Genomic DNA, 18,173 nt, shown 5'->3' on the forward strand with positions numbered 1-18,173 from the left:
CGCCCACGAGAGCTGCTCTTTGGGCAACTTGTTACCGGAGCCTCTGGCGTCTGACGGCTCACTGACTAGTCCCCACGCCGGCGACAGAGCCCCACAAGCTTGGGTCTGAAGCCCTGACTCTGACTTGCCTCCCAGACTAACGCTCTGGCTCCCCGGGGCCGCGGCTGCCGCCCTATAAACCCTCTCGCGCTCCAGTGCCCACTCGAGTGTCGGGAGCCGCAGCGGCCCCTGTGCCCTCGGGTTTGCGCCAGGCTCCTGCGCCGTCAGAAACAAGCGTTCGTTCCCTCCTTCAGGCCCCCGTGCGGCTGAGCCCCTGGCCCCGAGCCAGGAAGAAAGGCAAAGAGCGTGCGAGTGTGGAGAAAGAAGCCGGCTACAATCAGCCCCTCATGACGCTGGCATCCCCCTCTCTCCTCTCTCTCCTTGACCTTCAGAGGCCGCCTGCCTTCGTGTGGTCCGGTGGGCTGCTGAGGCCTGGCAGGTGCGGGCCATTACCTCCATCTGGAAGGTGAACGGGCGCCTCTCCCAGGGTGGGGTGAACAAGGAGTCCCCGTGCAGGAGGTGGGGCCCCCCACCCCATCCAAGGAGGGATCTGTGCAGGAGGCGGGGCCCCCCACCCCGTCCGCGGCGGATCTGCCCGAACAGGCACCTGATCTGTGTGCACGCCGCACCCTTTGGAAGGTGAGGGAGGAAGGGTTTCGGCGTTTGGCCTCCTCCTAGGCTGCCAATCTCGGCACGAACGTGCTCAGCCCAGCATGTGTCCACAGCAGTTCTCTCCCACTAAAGACAACACCACCGTCATGACCTTTGTTCTGGGTGTTTTAATGGAGATGTACACTCTGTTTCCCATGGAAGTCTCTCGGGTTCCTACTATGTGAACACCATCTTCTTTCTCCTTTTCTCCTTTCTTCTCTCTTTAGGACCTACTCAAGCAGGCCCGTGGCTTCTCCAGGAGGGCCAAGACCGAAGTCTGAAGCCATTAGGCAAGGTGACCTGGAGGTCAGTGTGTCAGGAGGTTGCAGCAGGAGAATGTCAAGATCAACAAGACAGAGACCCTGACGGTCTGGGATGATCAGAGTCCTGGTAGAGGAAGGATAAGGGGGCCCTCTTCAGAAGGAGAGTCCTGGGCTCCCTGGGCAGAGCAGGGAGGCCAGCCAGGCTCAGCCTGCTGGCCTGATTCCCGGACATCTTGTCACTGACCCTGGGAGGAGGGAATCAGGCATGAGCCACAGAGGACTGGTTCAGGTTTGGACACGGAATTTGGGGTGTGGGATGCACACACAGGCGGCGAGCTAGTAGGGTTTGCAAATGCGCCTCTGGGGCCCGGGCTGGAGTCTGTGCTGAGAGACACATCTGGGGGTGGTTGCCATAGATTTGCAGCTGGATAACTGGGATAAGTGATAACTGGGGTCGTCTGCAAGAGGACAGGGGAAGGTTCTGGGCACCAGCACCTCTAGTGCCATAGTGGGGGCTGCCGTGTCCCCAGCGACGTCACGTCCAAATCCTGGAACCTGGGAGTCTTCAGACGTGACTGAGCGCATGACCTGGAGATGGCAAGGAGCAATCCCAGGATCCTCACGGGACGCAGCCAGGAATGTCTGGGGCACAGAGGTTTTGATGGCAGCAGAGGCTGGAGTGATGTGACCACGAGCCAAGGAATGCAGGTGCCCAGAAGCTGGAAAGAGCAAGGGACAGACTCTCCCCTGGAGTCCCGGAAGGACCCAGTGGTGAGGCAGCCTGATTTTATTCCCTACGGGCTCCTTTTGGACTTAGGACCCCAGAGGTTAGAGAACAGATTCGTGCTGTTGGAAGCCACCAAGTGTGTGGTAGTTTGTTGCAACCAAGGAGACCAGCACCGGGCGCAGGAGAGGCTCCGACAGACAGTGGTGCCTGGGGCTCAAGGGGAATGTGAGAGTGGACAGAGGCAGAGAAACCAGGCCTGGAGACGTTACCGGGGAACTCATCACACTTGAGTTACCATGTTGCTCGAGGAGCGAATTCTCGGATGACGTAAAAATCCAGGGGACTTAAATCAGGTCGAGAAAGTTGGCTCTCTGGACATAGGAAGGAGAAAGTCTTCTCCACCCTTGGGGTCTGCCAGCGGGACGGAGGGTTAAACTGGCATGAGACAGACGAACAGGAGGGGTACCAAAATCCGACCCCGTGTGCACGGAGGCCCAGTAGTGAACTTAAGACCCAGAACGTGACCGAGGCAGGCAGTGTTTATGACAGTAAATCTTCGAGGGGCTGACAGACAGGGAGCACTCAGCCTTGGAAGCTCCAGTTCGTGCGGGGCCCTGAACGGGTTTGGGGAAGGGGGGTCGGGGTGGTCCTGAACGGGTCCCTGAAGGGGTTCGCACGGGGGCGTATGAGTAGGCAGGGCCAGTCATTCATGGGCCTTCTCGGGCCGGAACGTGCCCTTCTGGCGACCAGGGGGCTCCCCTCACCTGGGACACGTATTTCCTGCTTCCAGGGGGCAGAGGGGGGTCCGAGTGCCTGGTCTTCACTAGCTTCTAGGTAGAACAGCAATATGCCCGAGTGGGGGGTTTGGGCCGGCCTGCCCTTGGCCCCCATGGCCCCTACAGGAATGACAAAGATTGCCTCCTATCCAGCCTGTGGGTTTGTACTTGACTTGACAGAAAGTGAAAAATTCAGCCAGAATGAAAACCCACCAGATTTTCCCCTTGTGAAGGACCAGTTCTTGTGGTCAGTGTATTTAGTCCAAAGTGATGACACTGAGCGGGTCCAAAAATAACGGCGTTGGAAGAGGACGCTACCTGCCTTATTTCCTTCCACCCACTCTTACCTGATCGAGGCCCCGTCCACAGGTGCTGGGGACGTGAGCGCGAGCCCCTGGGCCTTGTTCTCAGGGGCAGGAAGTACTTAGTGATAAAATCCGGGAGGAGCAGACAGTGCTCATGCCTGGTAACCGTGGGGGTGGGCTCTGGCCTAGGGTCACGCCCTCAGGGGACACGAGGCCCTGGATTCAGCGACTGGCCTACTCTGCAAATGCCGCCCTCCTATCAAAAAGAAATCTAAGTATCTTTCTCTGAAGCTACAAGGACATAGTGAAGGAAGCCGCTGGAAGTGGAGATAAGACATGCACGTAAATCATTACAATGCAAACCAGAAGTGATGAATGCCAGTGAGGCGGGTATAGCCCTGAGCTCTGGAGCCCACAAGCCTTCGTACTATGGGTGACTCTGACCTCTGGTGCAAAAGCCGTGGGACGCAGGGACACATGGGGCAGGAGACTGCACCCTCTGGGCGTGGGTCCTGTCATTGTCATCATGGGCACCATCGCCTGTGTGGGAGTAGGACCGAGGTCTGCCGGGCTCGGGGGGAAGAGGGTCTGCAAAGCCATCCCTGCCCTCGGGGTCTGTGCTGGACTACTGCCAGGAAGGATGCCCGGTGGGCACAGTTAGTGCTGGAGCCGGGGCTCTGGGGGCAGTGACATGGTGCTGCGGATCCTCAGGTCACAGCCGGAGGGAGACGGCAGGACAAAGATCACTCGGATTGAGGCCCTGTGGCTGGAAGAATCACCCTGGACCCTGGCGGTGGCAGGAGGCGACACTGGCTGGGGCTGGGGTGTGACACAGCAGGTGAGAAAGGAAAGTTCGGAGGTCTGCACCGCCCGCTTGGTTCGCTGGCTCTACAGTTTGGCTTCTGCCACGCCCAGGAGGCCAGGTCCCCTTGCCACCTCTTGACAGTGGCTCCTTGTGGCCTGGACCCACCCCTTGCTCTCCCAGGGTGCACTTTCAGTGGTCTTCGCATGCAGAGAGGACACAACCTGACTAAGAAGTCAGAGAGGAACTCTGGTCCCGGACCCACCTCTTTCCAGCTGCGGTCCCCCAAGGTCAGCGCTGAAACCCTGAGATTATGCATTTCTAAATGTAGCCACTGTCTTGTGCCACACACATCACACACCTGCACGCACACACGCACCTGGGTGCACACACACACCTGCACGCTCACACATCCACACATTTGCACACACACGCACGCTTGCACACAAACCCACAAGCACACACCTGTACACACACAGGCACGCACATGCACACCTGCATGCATAGAGGCACGCAGCTAATAGCACACACACACCTGCTTGCTCACACACACGCACACACACAGGCGTGCAGCCAGTAGCACACACACATGCATGTTCACAGACAGCTGTATGTGCACACACACACACAGGCGTGCAGTCAGTATGTTGTGTCTGGCACAACACACGTGTGATAGCGAGGAGAGGGGTGCAGACGCCCTTCCTCAGCGTCTCCTTGCCCCTGCCGAGCTCCCTGCGTCTTGTGTGACATCCCTGACCTTCCTGATCCGGGCGCGGCCTGCCACAGCCCGTGTCTGCTCCTGTCCCACTGAAGCTGCCCTCGTTGTGCCCAACAGGAAGACGGTCATCGCGATGCGTGAGCACTTCTGAGGTCTGTAACACAGGACATCCTGAGCCTTGCAGAAGACAAGATTGTGGGTTTTGTCATCCACGAACTCGTCGTGTCCTAAGAAAACTCACGTACGCGTTACTGACTCGTGCTGGGGCAATTATTTGTACTTTGGGTGTCAACAAACTATCCAACAGAGTGGGCTTGACACTTTAGTGAATGTGTGACCACTAATTTTCAAAGAATCAGGCCACTGAAGACCATCCTCGCACCAGCCCTGCAACCCTTCTGTCTGCCCGTCCTCAGCTCTGCTGGCAGTGAGACGCTCCCCTCCTCCGGGCCCAGGGAGCCCCCAGGCATCAGCCCTGAGGCCACCTTCACCTTGACTCTGGGTTCAAAGCCACCCGCCCCCTTTATTGCTGCGAACCGAGTGCCATTCTTGCCTCTTACCTTTAGTTGTGTTGCGTCGTTTGTTCTTTCATTTATAAACTTGTAAGTTAGTCTTTTTTAAAAGAAAGACTGTCCCCGATGGGCACTCGGTGACAGCATCACTGCAGCCTGGTGTGGGGCTGGGTCCTGAGGCCCAGCAAGGACGCTGGGGGAGACGAGGAAGCAGAGCGGCTCCGCGGCTCGGTCAGTAGGATGCGGCTTCCACAGGCCTGTCAGTGGCCCCAGGGGGGCTGGTGACATGGGCACGGGGCCTCCGACCGTCTTCCAACTTTGATGTAAACCTGCAATCATTTTAGAATAAGCTCATTTATAAAAAGAAAATTCTGCATTCAGACTCAGTTAATTTTCCTTATAAAATTTGAGTAATTATTCAAGTTTGTTAAAACCTGAGTTTAGGTCAGCGGGTCACCTGACAATTCGTGCAAGTCTGACAAAACCAGGTGGGGACAGGAGGCTCTCGGCGCGAGACGCTCAGCAGGCACAGTGCCAACGCTCCCCGACCCCTGGCGTGGCCGCGTCCAGCTGCTGGCTCTGAGCCGGGGCCCGGCCTGGTCCCACTTTCCCGTGGGGGCGTCACAGGGCAGCAGCAGCAGCAGAATCTAGGACTTTGGGGCCGGACTGTCGGCGTCTGCGGGCCCAGAGCTGGCTGCGGCCCTGGAAGTGAGGATGCGCACAGGAGGCACACAGAGGCTCAGTAAGTAATTTGTTGCTTTAGTGAACAGCTCAGGTGCTATGTGCAGGGCGTTTGCGAAGGGCCTGAGATGCTCTGCGGCAGGAACCGGTGCCTGGGTGGCTGCAGCGTCTGGCACGAGGCCTCATCTGGCGTCAGGCTACCGTGGAGTTTGCGCACGTGCCCCACGGAGGGTGAAGAAGGGTCCGCGGTCCGCTGAACCTTCTAGTAGTTTCCAGTTAATGGTCATTCCCCATCAGCTCTCCTGGGGGTATTCACAGCTTCGTCACGTTCAGCAAAAACATCAGAACTTCGCAGACCGGGGCCTGGACTCTCCCCACGTACTAGCACCTGCTTTAAGCTGGGTCCTCACAGTCCTGTCCTGGGGGCTGGTGTCAGACAAACAATCTTCCCAGAGAGGAGAGACACAGGAAGGTTGCAGAATTATTCCTACTTTTCAGTGAATTTACATTGCTACAGGGATAAGAGAACAACTAGTGGATGTTAAGGGGGCACCATGGTTTTCTGGTTTGTTAAAGGTTCTTAGGAACTCAGTTTCATATCGTGCATCACACACTGAAAAAGCAATAAGGAAAACACTTTGGCATTTGTTAAAGTAAAGCAACACAGAGAGGCCTCCCTGTGAGGCTGGAAAGGCCCCAGATCATTTTTAGTGGTCTTTGGAAGCCCCAGGGCAAGAGTGTTGTCAGTGTTCACGTAGAATATTCTAGGACCCTGAGTAATGAGACGTGGCACCCCCACATTCCCACTGAGTTCAGAGCCCATTTTGGGGACTGTGAGGGCCTTTGGAATCTGGAAATGCACTTTGTTGACATGAAGTCTTTCTAAGGTACTTTGAAAGTAATGGTGCAAATATGATTTGCCAATGTTGACCTGAGTAGAAATCAGGCCCCAGAATGATCCAGCAGAAACAGGCATCCCAAAGTCTCTGAAGGTTGTGCGAACGTGTTGCCACATTAATAACTGCAAAGTGCAGCTTCCTGACCTACGCCTGTCTTCAGTGACAATGTGTGTGGCACAGCGGATTTGTCCCTGTCACACGTAGTGCATTTATGGAACGGCGGGTGGGGACAATCAAATGCATCCAGTGTCCTTCCAGGTCCCCACCTTCACGAAGATCTCAGAATGATTCTGTCCTGAGAAGAGGTCCCGTCCCCTCGACCATGGGCAAGAGGCAGCTCACCAGGTGCCGGGACCCTGGGATCTTGGACGGTCACACCTACCCCTCCCCAGTGTAACAGAAGGCAACTCGGCTTCCTATTCCTGAAAGAAAATGGACGCCTGCCCTTGCCGGAGGTCATTAGGAGGGTGACACACAAAATGACTCGCGGCCTGTTTCGAGCGTTGTTGCTACCCTGTCAAGAGGGGATGGACGGACCACGTCCTTGTGCTGGTAACACTGTAGAGCACGGGGCGGGCAGGGCTGTGTGGGGAGAGCACATCGGAGTTTCTGTCACCGTCATTCTTGCAGAGGGATGGGCCCACAGGAAAGGTGATGAATTCAAGCCAGGTCCTGTCTAAGGACAGGAGGGACGTGGTTGGGAGACTATCAGGTGTGGCCTGTTCTCTTGTTGGGCTGAGTTCCTCATGTGAAAAAGAACACTTTCTCTGGAGATAGAGAAGAAAGACGCTGGAATTTTAAAGAAATGTTGCGTTGGTGAACACAACGGCTCAGCCAGGTTCAGAGTTAGCAGCTTATATAAAAGGCTCTGGCATCCATACGCAGTAAGATGCACACCTTCCCTCTCCAAGTGTATTTCTCTAATCCGAGCACTGAAGGTCAATAAATGCACTTGAAAGATTTCCAGACGAGGATGTAAATATCAGCAACTAGTGATCTTCAAGCACACGGCTTTTTCTCAGGAAAAGTGATGAGGTGTTTGTTCGTACTGACCTAGAGGGACAGCTCACATGAGGGCAAAACAGTCAATTCAATCAACTTAGGGAAACAACAAAACAGAACAAAAAACTGTATATTCAATGTCGTTTTGACCAAATTCCAGTGTGAGAGAATATACAGCCTCTCCAGCTAGTTTTGGTCTGTGTGCATGTGTGTGTATGATAATAGTAAAAAAAAGCCTGCAAAGGTCACAAAAACAGAGGCCTAATTTAGAATACAGTACAGTTGAATTTTTTATATTGACTCCGTTAAATAAATGATGCATTTATTCTTGGATTAACCATTAACCATTGCAAACATCTTTAGGACGAAGTTCTACGCTGGACAGGTGTGAACAGAAGTAAGGTGTTCTCCCTGCATTCACCAGAGGTTTGATCTGGTTAGGGAGACACATGAGAGTATCATTTCTGTGGAGTGGGATACATTCTCTATTAGAATCCTGGACGTGGGGCGCCTGGGTGGCGCAGTCGGTTAAGCGTCCGACTTCAGCCAGGTCACAATCTTGCGGTCCGGGAGTTCGAGCCCCGCGTCGGGCTCTAGGCTGATGGCTCAGAGCCTGGAGCCTGTTTCTGATTCTGTGTCTCCCTCTCTCTCTGCCCCTCCCCCGTTCATGCTCTGTCTCTCTCTGTCCCCAAAAAAATAAATAAAACGTTGAAAAAAAAAAAAAAGAATCCTGGACGTGAATCTCAGGAACACAGAAGAGGGGGGTGTCCGACTGCAGCTGTGACAAGGAAAATCCACTGCAGTAGACAATGCGCGGGTAGGAAGCCATCTGGGGGAGAGAGACTTCTGGCTAAAGGGAACAGCAGGAGGGCTCTGAGAGAAGTTGGTTTTGTCTCTGGTTCTGTCCCTAGTGCCCAGAAAAGCCTGGCATACGTTACCATCGATAAGTGTAAATGAATGGGGGGGGGGGAGGGAGGGATGCGCGATGGGAGGGAGGGTAGAGGCAGGGATGCACGGATGGAGGGAGGACGGACGGGCGGATGGATGAGTGGAATTAATGAATGTGTGGATGAACGACGGAATGGGAGAGTGACATGTGAAGAACTGATTGGATCTCCTGAGCGGCCAGGAGACTAGTCGTGTAAAACCAATCCTGGAAGGGAAATCAGGACCAGATTGCGAAGGACCTTACATTTTCTCATGACGGATTCAGTGAAAGGACTGAGTACGAGCAGGCCTGAAGCGGGGGAGGCAGGAAAGTCTGGTTTGGTTTGCCGGGGCGGCAGTAATAAGTCACCGCGGATGGTGGCCTGAACAACAGGACTCATTCCTCTCGGCCCTGGGGCTGCAGGTCTGCGATCTGGGTGCGGGCAGGAAGCCCCTGACGCGTCTCCTTGGGCCGTCTGCGCGTGGTGGTCCCTCCGTGGGTGTCCGTCCGCGACAGCAAGTCCCATAAGGACACCAGCCCCACTGGGAATGTGGCCCATTCTGAAGATCTCACTTTCACTAACTCCCCCCATAAGGACCTTGTCTCTAGTGCATCTGGAGCTACTGGGGTTGGGACTGTAACGTGTGACTCTCGAGGGGACACGGCTTAGCCCACAACTGGCTGCACCGAGGGGCAGCAAGGTCCTCCCTCGCCCGGGTCCCATCGGGTGAGTACAGCTAGCTGGCCGTGGAGGACGGGAGGTGGGGACCGTGCATCGCAGTCCCGGCCCCTCCTCCCGCTCCCTCCAGAAGCACACGTGACCCACACTCAGCTTCGAGCAGGAGTTGTGCATGGAATGTGTGGCTTCCCGTGACCCGCAGGCAGGTTAGACTCTCCTGTCCGAGGGAAGGTGGGACCAATTACACGTGCCAGGGGCCAGGCGTCACAGAGGGACGGAATGCAATTAGGGCAAGCCAGATTCTGCTGCGCTGACACCCGGCCCACATTTCCACTGCTCTAACCACGCTCCGTGAGGTCTGTCGGGGGCCCTGCTGCTCACTGTCACCAGGACCAGGCTGCCGGGATGGGCACTCTGTGACTCCTGTCACTTCCGCCTGTGGGTGACATATTCCCGCTGCTCAGGGCAGGTCCCCGGACTCTCCCCGCCTCCACCTGGCACAGAGCAGAGGCCCAGGGACTCTGACCTCCAGCATCCAGAGGAGGGGGCTGGTGGCAGGAAGGTGGAGCACGCCTTGGGTCTTCACGTGGTCTGCGAGGCTGCACCCCCGGGGTTTGCCCGCGCCTGCTCTCTCCCCGAGGGCGTGCCGTCTACGGGGCACACCCGCGGGCAGCAATCCCAGGGTGGCCGAAACACGTCCAGGCCACCGGAGTGTCGGGCAGCTCCCCACTCGGGCTCTGGCGGGCCCCTGGTGGGGACGGACGCCGGCCCCGCAGATGATATGCTTCTCTGTCTCCACAGTGACAGCTGGGTGCCGGTCACAGGACCTCCACCCGGAGTCACCCCTGCCTCCTGATAGGTCCTGTTGTCACTCTGCAAAAGCCAGTGAGACGCACAGAGATGATGTTTGCACGGGAACAATTCGAAACCGCAGCAGCGCGCCACGGACGTGGGAGACAGCCCGTCGCAGAGGCGGCGCAGGCAGAGGAGAGCTCGGCTCTGCGGAGAGGAGCTGGCCGCACGTCTGTGAATCGGAGGCACGCAAGCAGCTGGGGAGGGGAGGAAACTCCCCCGGCCTCCCCCCTTCTGCTTCTGGAGGGAGGCGGCTCGCACAGCCGGTCCACACGGGGCCCGGCCTCTCCTCCTAACTGGCCAGTCAGAGGGGCCAGCGGCCTGGCCACCGCGACGTCCACCCGCACTCGGGGTCACCGGGTGCCCCACCCGATTCTGGCCCCACTCGGGCCCAGGCGGAACCAGGCTTTACGGGACATCTGTTCCGGGTGAGGCCTGGGTCCTCCACACCCGGGGTCCCTTCGGGCGAAAGCACTCAGTGCCCACTTAGTGCAGACAGGACCAAGCACAGACCGGGTGATCGGGTCCGCCCTGCACTCCTCGATTTACATCAGGAGTATCAGGTCGCCTGTGCTCTCGGGCCCTCGCTACTGGCCTGCTCGCACAGGCGGCATCGTCTGTCACACTGCTCCCCACGGGGGTCTCGGGGTTAAGTGTTGGCTTTGGGCTCCCGGCTCCCAACCCTCCAGCCCACACCTGTGGACCCACAATCCCAGATCTGGAATTTATCCCAGTGACAAATACTTAGACGTGTGCGTGCAAGATATCCGTTGCGGAAGGGCTGAGATGACCTGAGTGGTGGTCGGGGTAGAGGGTGGGTTGGGGGGGCGGGTGGTGCAGCCGTGCCCTCAGGCGGCCGGCTCCCCCAGGCAGGGCGTGGGGTGCCAGCAGGAGGGGGCAGGGGCAGCGGGTAGGGGGACGTCCCTGCAGTCTCAGCTTTGCTGGAGACCCACGGGCCTGGCCTCGGGGGGCTCACTGCCTGGGGGAGGCCACTGCTGACTCACCTGCGCCTTGGCCCCTCTCCAAGGCGCCCAGCCACGCTGCCCTCAGCATTTCAGACAAGGGCCAGAATGACGTCTGCAGACAGCAATGAGACCACAGTCGTTTCTAGGTGTGCAAGGCGTGAGGGTCGGGGGAAGGGGCAGGAAAAGGAACACTTTTTCAAAGGGCTTTGTTTTTTACCTCTATGGCTTGAAATTTTGCCACGAGATTACGTGTTAGAAAACAATCTATATTTTTGTAAAAGATAAAAGGGATTTTGAAAAGATCTTCTGTACCTTAGTCGTTACTGATTGACTTGCCAAGACACGAAGAAGATAATGTGGAATCTTTGATTCTTGCTAAAAATCGAGAGTAAATTCACACCTACAATAAAAGCTCGCGTCGGCTCCACAAATGTGCAATTTGCCTTCTCGCTTGCTCTGCTTGGTGATTTCACACATTGTGACAGAGAAGTTCTTTCCCTGAGACATGTGCAGACTTGAATCACAGATATTTCTGGTCGTTACGTAATAGCCCGTTACAGCATCGCGTGTCCTCTGTAACTCAGGAGTCTCCCTGCCGAGTTTTGATCATATTTCAAAAATTAGTTTTCTAGGTGTGAGAAGCGTAGGACACAACGCTGAGGGCCCAGGCCATCCTGAAGGACTGAAGGGCTGTGTGTCCAGCAGGGAGGGCGCCCCAGTGAGCCCTGTGGTGCAGCCATCTGCTTCCCTGTGGCAAAATGGGGTAACTCGCTCAGGAAGCAATAACAACCCCCCCGTTAAGAGAATTTACAGGACAACATACTGCTCAAGATACGGGGGTAGTGGGGTTCCTCTGTGATAAGGTGCCCAGACGTGAACAGTACTTATCAACAGACACTGAGGACACATGGCACCTATGTGGTCATAGGAAGTCCTTATGACATCTTTACAGGGCACGTGCCACCATTTCCTTTTTCGGATGGGAATGCTGAGTCTCAGGAATGCGTTAAGTTCCTGCCACTAGCTGGGACCTAGTCGGTGTTGGTTCTCCAACGTAGGGCAAGTCTTATTTCAAAGTAGCTTGCGTTTGAGGGGCTCCTGGGTGGCTCGCTTGGCAGGCGCCATCCAGCAGAGGTGACGGACCGGCCTGGCGGTGAGGGTGGCGATGGCCGTGCGGCAGCATGAACTGAAGGCAGACGGTGCCAGCCACAGGCTCAAAGGGGTCAAGACAGTAAAGTTCGTGTTTTGTGTATTTTGCTACGATTGCAAACTCCAGGATCGGTGGTCTCTGCTTCCTGCTCTCCGTCCTCACTGCGCTTCTGTGCTGCCTCACCACCTAGAGGCCCCCGCCCAGTCAGCCCGCCCCAGGCTGTCCTGGCCTCACCCGAGCGGGGCGTGGGCGGCCTCCCCCACGAGTCACGCGCAGGCTTCCCTGCTGGAATGTGTGGCCACTGCTTTCTGCCAGTGGCGCCTGCGCTTCACAAGCTTCACGGTTGTGGTAAATCAGATGAGAAACTTCTCGGAAGCATCGCTGGGCCTGTATGGGTTTGAAGAATGTCTTTCTTCCTGGGTTGGGGGCAGCCCTTTGGCCAGGGTGACGATATTCCCGTGGCGTGGCTTACAGCAGGCCCCTAAGAGCCACCCAGGCGCCAGCCCCTCCTAGATCCACCCACTCTATCGGATGTGCTGGAAGCTTCCGGAACCTTCCATCATAAGAGCCACTCACAGGCTCACTGATGCCAAGTGCCCCATGCCCCCCTCGGGTTGGCTTACATCCACCTGCCAAGTGGCACACACACACTCTTTTTTCCATGTCGTCACTGTGTTCCAGAACATTCTGTTTCTTCTAAGAAAACCTCTCAGACAGAGGTCATTGACCTTTCTGCTGGCATATTACTGACGCTGAGCGAGAAAAGATAACAACTCTGGGGGTTGGTCCAAGGCACTCCTGGTGGGAGGCTCTGGAAATGAGTTTCTGGGCTGCTTCCCACACCTGTCAGGACGGGCGCTGAGAGTGTTTTACAGGGAAGGCCTGGGGTGAGTAAGCATAGATTTCTCCAAATCTGGGCTGCTTCACAGAGCATGTCGACACTAAACAGGCCGCCTGTGATGGGGTGCTATGCTCAGTGTGTGTGCCAGTCAACCCTCTAACGGTGTGGTTGCCGCGGACTTGCCCCTTGTGGCCTTCCAGCTTCACCCGAGCGCACACGCTCCACACTCACTAAATTATTATGGGACCCTCACGTCTCTGACACTTTTCTTCAAGGTCTTGTCAGGCATTTATCAGGTCCAGTTTGGGAGAAGACCCATTTCTGCAAGCGGCTCACTGCCCAGACAGGCCAACCTCCCTCCGGCCTTGGTGTCTGATCTGAAGAGCCGTGCCCAGAGCAAACCTGTGGTCCAGGCTGATGCGGCTTAACCTCTGGGTTTGGGTTCAAGGTGTCTCGTGGCTGCAGCTGCTCAGGTCTGGCACCTCCAGCCACCACCTGCAGGTGATGTGGTGGGCGTATGCGGGACTCGCATCAGCACCAAGCCCTGTGCCCTGGCTCTCGGGCTCTGGAACAGACGGGCCCGAGCTGTGGTTTCTCCCACCTCCTAAGCGAGGACGCCGGGGTGTAGAGAGGTCATCTGCTCCAGGCTGTGCAGCTCGTTAACCCTGCAACATGGGCTCAAACTCTGCATGGTTTTAAGGCACACACCGTAACCCACGTCCGGAGCTCAGACAAGGATGTGATTTTCCAAATCAGAGCCTTCGCTCACCTTGTAGGGTGCCATGATGTCGGCCTCTGTGGGCTGACATGTCTCGCTTGAAGACGTTAGTACACTGTAAAATTTTATTAGTGTATGTAAAAGGTAGACTTCAGGCTTTTACACAAAATAACCAAATTACCAAAAAAGTTATCTGTCTAGATACATTACGCTTTCTTCCCAGTGCGATCTGTCTCCCAGATGGAACCGTGTACTCTGTGAGGAGTCGGTATGTCCTGGTGCAGCTGGGACTCTGGCTGTGGGACTGGAGTTCTGGGGTAAATCCTGAAACTTGCATGGAATAAAACTGGAAGAATCAACTATTTTCCTTTGATGCTGTGCTCAGGTGCACAGGCAGGAATCCTTTGTGAGCTCTGTGACCGTAAGGATGAACAGATACAGTGTCACAGCCACTGCGTGATGACCAACACGGCCATTTATTCTTGTCTCAGGTGAGACGAGGCGCCCTTGAGGAAGTCATGGAACAGATCAGGCTTTCCTCCCTTGGAAAAATTACTTTTGAGTGTTCACAAATAAATGGAAAAACAAACAGATTTTTCCTTGACCTTTCGCGAATTCACATTGGACGTCTCTACAGAATCAACTTGTCAACAAACTATGAGCCCAGGCTGTTGATTCAACTCTCGACTCCCACGACTCTGTTCTTCAAGACGTAGCGTCTGAGGTTCAGCGAGCACGGTGCCCCTGATGAGACTTCTATGAAGCCTGGTATCTCCACTTTTAGAGTTACTCCCTTAGGCTGACTTAAGAGACCGTGGCCCAAAGACTCTTTATCAGACGTGAGCTTCTTGACCAGAAAGTTGCAATATTAACAGGCATCTTTAGGAGCTCCCGTGGAAATAAAAATAAGATCTGTGGGCTCAGGCGCAGCAGGCACAGGCAGGTGCGGGCTGCTGGGGGGAGGAGGCCTGGAAGCGGGAAAAGCACCAAAGGGAAGATGTAGCAGACGGGGCTTCCCCTGCCCCCTCACGATTGCAATGGTGGCTAAGGCCGGCAGAGAGCGCCAGCAAGGGTGTCACAGCCGCCAGGGACAGCATCTGGGGTGTTCCCTAAATCCCTCTTTTCTGGCTCAGATTTGTCCCTTGTCCCACGCGGTTGCTGGAGGGCGGGTGCAGGAATCGGTGTGCCCTGGCCAAGCCACAGGTGGATGCCGCACCCAGGACGGGGCTGGGGTCACACCTGAGAATCCCCCTCACTGAGCCTGTTTAACCTCCTGGCCCTCACTCTGAACAAAATCCAATACCCCTGGTTTATGCGGCTTACCCCAGACACTTTGGATTTCCAGAGTCAGCGCCAAGTGTCTGTGCTGAGTCATGCCCGGGGCGCTCGGATCTCAGTGTGCTGCCCTCAAAGACGAGGACGATTCCCACTTAAATTCCCCAGAAATCCTCCAGCCGCCGAGGCACCGTCTACTCAGCCTCCACCTGTCCAAGGGGTGTAAGGCCCTCAGCTCTTCCAGAAACTTCTGATTCACACAGAGGTGTTCTTCACCCTCCTGGCAAGCAGAGGTTCACGAGCCACTCCCGGGGTGCCCAGAATTTCACGCGTCTGTCTTTCTGTCACATGTACTTCTGCACATTCCCACCTACTTGTCACTCCCGTGCAGGTCACATCTCAGAAGGGGAGTTACTCTCCCTGGGACACGTGAGGTTCGGGGAGATTTAGGAAGTCCCCTTCCGCGGGAAGAGCCAGCCGGCCACTCTGTGCTCTGAGGCCCCCTGCCCTGCTCTCCCCACGTGTCCGTGGCTGGACGGCAAGGGCTTTGTTATGTGAGTTCTAGCTCTCAGACTCTTGAGCCTAGAAAGTGGTCAAATCTGTGCTGAACAGCCCGATGGATGAACGAGGGGGCTGACGACAACATGACACCCAAGGAAGCCCAGCAGTCCCTGCACTTACCCCCTGACTCCTGGGCCCCTCCCTGGCCTCCCCGCCTGTCTGGGATTTGCAGCCCGAGACTGAGCCACCTGAAGCCCCATCCACGCATCTTGCCCCCCCGAAGATCTCTGCTTTCCTGGTGTGCTCCACTGGGGACACCGCACCTGCCAGCTCCCCTGCCCACCCCCACATCCTGCAGGGCCCAGCGCGGAACAGCCTCTCTGGGCTACCAGGGCCTTCTGCCTGGAATGGGAGGTGCGAGCATGCTGGGAATAACGAGCGGATACTCATCCTCTCCACAGATGCGGGAGGGTGCCACGTTCCAGGCACCTGTGTGTCCCCGGCCCCTAGCATGTCTGTACACAGCAAATGCCCAGGGAATGTTTTCTGAATGCTACGGCTGGAAGGCAGAATAAGAACATGTTTGAGACCGCAGCTGATGGTGCCGGGTTACCAAGGTCCAGATGAACGAACGCAGCCATGTTCTAATGAAGCCACATTTACAAAAACTGTCCACGGATCCGATGTGGCCCACGGGTTGTGGCTTGCTGACTCTTGCTTTCAAATAACTTTTTTTTTTTTTTTTTACATTTATTTATTTAGAGAGAGGGAGAGACAGAGAAAGAGGGAGAGAGAGAGAATCCCAAGCAGGCTCTGTGCTGTCAGCTCAGAGCCCGACATGGGGCTTGAACTCACAAACAATGAGATCATGACCTGAACTGAAATCAGGAGTCAGACACTCAACCGACTGAGCCACCCGGTTCCCTGTGCTCTCGAACAACTTAAAGATGCTTATTAATAATAATAATAATAAAAAAGAGACAACCACTCAAATTATTTACACCCTGAGTTTGAAATTAGAGGGAATGAGTCAAGAGTGACTGAATTATTCTCTGAATAAAATATACGTAAGTGAACACCAGCAATCACCCTGAAGTGCTCAACTGTGGGTCCGGCTGCACGTTCCAGGCACTTCCACGGTTGAGTCACTTCTTGAACTTTTCCTTTAGGGTGGGATCAAGGCTCTGGGGGCTAAGCTGACAATAATTTCATCAGTTCTGAGGATGTCGGATCTGAAGCCAATAAGGCAGAGCCGTGGCCCAGTCCTGTGGCCTGACCTTGCATTTTTTAAATGCGTCTAGGCTCACTCTGAGCTCTTATGAAGGCACAGAAAATCCCTAACTCCTAAAGGAAGAAGGTCACGTGACATTCCATAAGGCCGCTGGCGAACCTCTCATCTCTGCCGCCGAGCGTCGGTGAGAGAGGGCTTTGCACAGAAATCCCCAGATCGCCTCAAAGCCGATTTATGAAAAGGCTTTTCGAACCATGATGGGCGGTGGTCCCCACGTTACCTGCAGGGCTCCGGAAATCTAACCCACCCCCAAACCTATGGGGATACGACTCTACTTCTGCGTAGGAGTCACAATAAACGGTAACCAGAGAGCCCACCTGAGGGCAAACAGGAACTCTGGTTTACCTGGAGGAAACACTGTGCATGTTCTTTGTGTTTTGCATTTACCCTGAATTCCGGTTTCAAAGGAAAAGTTTATTACAGGTGAAAAGTTTTTCTTGGGATAAACACATATTATTGAAGAATCCCCCGGCAAACTTCCGCCGCCTTAGCAAGACTCCGGAAATCAAGTGACGAGGTATCTGCCTTTGAGTTTTTAAACAAACACACAGAAACGAGAATTACCATCTAAGCCAGTTTAGGGAAAGCCTGCTAAGGCGGCGCGATTACAAACTGCCGAGCTATAAAACAAACCAGCTTCGTCAGCAGGACAGAAACATCCCTGAGTCCTAGCACGTGGTACAGACTTGGGTTTACTACAAAGCGTGTTGTATCACGGGGCGATTACCTGTTTGGAACCGCTCTTCTGTCCATGTGCTTCTGAAAAGTGCAGCCGGAACGGGAAGTGCAGTCCCACCAGCACCGACACGTCGGGACCTGCTGTCACCTGTGTCCAGGTGCCCGACTTGGGGCCGGTTCCAGCCATGCACGCGCGCTCTCCAGCAGAGCGTGCTCTCCAAACGTGTGCGTGCTCGCTCCAGGCGGGCACGCTCTCCAGCCGGGCGGACTGGCTTCTCGCTGGCTCCTCCAGGCGTGTGCGCGTGCTCTCCAGCCCTCTGCGCGCGCTCTCCAGCCCTCTGCGCGCGCTCTCCAGCCCTCTGCGCATGCTCTCCAGCCGTGTGCGCATGCTCCTCCAGGCGTGTGCGCGCGCCCTCCAGCCCTCTGCGCATGCTCTCCAGCCATGTGTGCGTTCTCCCGCTGGGCGCGCCCGCTCCTCCAGGCTCGTGAGCTGCACCGGGGCTTCGGGCTCCGCACCGCCCGGCACCGACGGGTCATTCCACGGTATATGTTAAGTCGTTGAATCCAGGGTCGTGCTTCCACCTCAGACTTCCACGTGTGTCTCATAGAAGCCTCTATGAGCCCGACTTGGATCTCCTTGGATTTACAGGGTGGGCTCTTCCTCAGGACGTAAGTCGGGTAGGTAGTGCCTTCTGAACCGTACACTGTCCTTTTGCCCCCCGGCTGAGGCCTGCTGAGAGCTTTACAGAGTTTTTGCTGTGCATTTCAGCATTTCTGCTTGCGACTTAGCCGTGCTCTTCCCGTGTGGCTGTGCGTCCGTGCCCGGCGGTCAACCCGCGGAGCCTGCTGCGGCCAGGACCCGCCGGACACGCAGAACGTCCTTCCGGGGTTTTGACACACACGGAAAACGGTTTTCCTCG

At 55.8% G+C, this 18,173-nt stretch overlaps 1 long non-coding RNA gene across 1 annotated transcript; it reads right to left on the bottom strand.

Annotated features, from left to right (window-relative positions):
- Positions 1–499: 499 nt before the first annotated feature.
- LOC124525762 (uncharacterized) lies at positions 500–17,555 on the bottom strand. The gene is made up of 3 exons (XR_006965557.1): positions 17,303–17,555; positions 4,842–5,122; positions 500–1,077 (listed from the first exon to the last, which is right to left on the bottom strand). It is a non-coding gene; the product is annotated as an uncharacterized LOC124525762 (long non-coding RNA).
- Positions 17,556–18,173: the final 618 nt, after the last annotated feature.

This window comes from Lynx rufus, unplaced genomic scaffold, assembly GCF_022079265.1.
Source record: "Lynx rufus isolate CCGP_SWC_20201006 ecotype Redwood Valley unplaced genomic scaffold, mLynRuf1.p SCAF_47, whole genome shotgun sequence".
NCBI classification, from domain to species: domain Eukaryota; kingdom Metazoa; phylum Chordata; class Mammalia; order Carnivora; family Felidae; genus Lynx; species Lynx rufus.